This window comes from Sinocyclocheilus anshuiensis, unplaced genomic scaffold (assembly GCF_001515605.1).
Source record: "Sinocyclocheilus anshuiensis isolate Anshui unplaced genomic scaffold, SAMN03320099.WGS_v1.1 scaffold1352, whole genome shotgun sequence".
Taxonomy (NCBI): domain Eukaryota; kingdom Metazoa; phylum Chordata; class Actinopteri; order Cypriniformes; family Cyprinidae; genus Sinocyclocheilus; species Sinocyclocheilus anshuiensis.
Window position 1 is genome coordinate 278,540 of NW_015546087.1, and position 2,262 is coordinate 280,801.

Below are 2,262 nucleotides of genomic sequence, written 5' to 3' on the forward strand. Positions count from 1 at the left end.
CAATATAACAAAGAGTGAAAAATTGAAGGGGGTCTGAATACTTTCCGTACCCACTGTATATGTGTGTATATATATATATATATATATATATATATATATATATATATTCATTCTTTTTGTGTGTCATACGTTTTGAAAGTTATTGTCAATACTTGAAAAAGAATGTGGAATATGTAGATAATAAAGCTAAACAAATGAACACATTGTGTAAGTATATATAAATTGAAGAAACACAAGTTATCAAAAATGGAGACATAAAACTCCATACAACAAAGTTTCACTTGAAAGCCTGACAGCTAAATATTTTTTTGTTTATGAATTTTTTTATTGGTTTTTATTGGTTCAGGCACGTCATAGAAAATTACTGCAGTAACGCAACATTGAAGACATGTCAGAACTGACCGGAATCCTTGTTATACAACACCTATTAGATATTGGTAAGTTTTAGATAATTTAATACATTGATGAATGACTATTTTTTGCAAAGTTTTATTATTGTTTACTTTCCCATAACAAGATTTCAGAAAATTCAGCAGTTAATCAACAATGAAGTCATGACAAGGATGTATGGGTGCCTCTTGTTGCTTTGGTAGTTGTCACATCTACTGCTACTCTGCTCTGGATCAGCTGCTGTCCATGGTTTTGAAGCTCCGCAGCTTCACATCCAACGCAAACTAAGAACGACGTGAGACCTGCTGCCTCCTTAATAGGGATAGCAAGTTAGATTCCTTAGCCTGATCACTTTCTGGTGATTTTTAATGTAGCTGAGATCCTATTTTGCATAACTATGCACTGCTATCTCTGTGTTTTTGTGCAGCAAAGTCACAAGTCAAAAGTCAACACTAGAGACACTAAAACACACATAAGAGTAACGGAGAAATACCAAAGTGTTGAGACAAACATAAAACATAAAGATAGTGAAGAGCTAAACTTGTTGTTTACCCCAAAGCCAGCCAAACATATACAATCTGAGATTAATAAAAATAAACAACAACAAAATGTATAATTTTGTGTGAGAGACAGGTACAGATACACAGATAATAACACATAATCAACAAACTGGCAAACACTGATTCATAACATACATTGTGTGTAGCTGGAATCAGAGAAACCTGAAGATTCAAACTAAATTGTTGATATCAAGAATTGATTTCTAGCTAGTTAAAATTCCAATTGCACATATCAGAAATGCAATTCTTACTAGTAAAATCTTTTAATTTTGATATCTATACTTGCATTGATACTAGTAAAAATGTGAATTCCTGATATAAAGAATTTGTCACTAGTTGAAATGTTAATACTTGATATCTGTAAATGTATTTCAACATGTTGCATTTGTCATTTCTAATATCTAAAAATGTATTTCTGATATTAATTATTAGAAGAGCAATTTCTGATATCTAAAATTACTTATTTTACTACTAACAATCACATTCATAATATCAGAAATTAACACTGTTACTAGTGACAATCAAATTATTGATAACAAAAATGAAAATTTTTACTAGTAGCAATTCAATTGTTGATATCAAGAATTGACATTTGCACTAGTAACCATGTGTAATGCCAGGCCAGCAGAGGGAGCCCTCGTCCGAGTATTGACTGTCACGCTCCCTCTGCTGCCTCGTTGGTGACTTCATAAAGCATGGCTTGCCCAAACACTCTCTGCAAAGTATTGCCAGTCTCACTGCCTTACCGAGCATTCTATTTCCATTGCCTGTTGATTTTGTGTATGACTTCTTGCCTGTTTGATTCTACTTCTGATTATTGGATTTTTCCTCTGTTTTGGCTGCCGATTGGACTGATTGACTGTGTTTAGACTCCTATCAAGATCCGAGCAGTTGATAATTCACCTATTGAAGATGGCATAACGGAACAAACTCACCCCATTCAATTCCAAGTCGGCCTGTTCCATCAAGAGGCTATCTCATTTTATGTAATCGACTCTCCAAGAAATTAAATCATCCTAGGCTTTCCTTGGCTATCAGTTCATGACCCAGTTATTTCCTGGCATCATGGTGAGTTAACCCGCTGGTCAAATTTTTGCTTAACCCATTGTATGCACTCTGACCTTTCACCTCAGTGCCTGTCTACCAGTGTTGAAAGCCCTGCCATCGAACAAACCACTAAAGTCCCAGACTGTTACAACGACTATGCTGAGGTATTTAGCAAGGTGAAGGCCACCCAATTACCACCTCACCGTCCCTGGGATTGTGCTATCGATCTCCTTTCCAATGCCATGCCACCCAAAAGTAAAGTGTA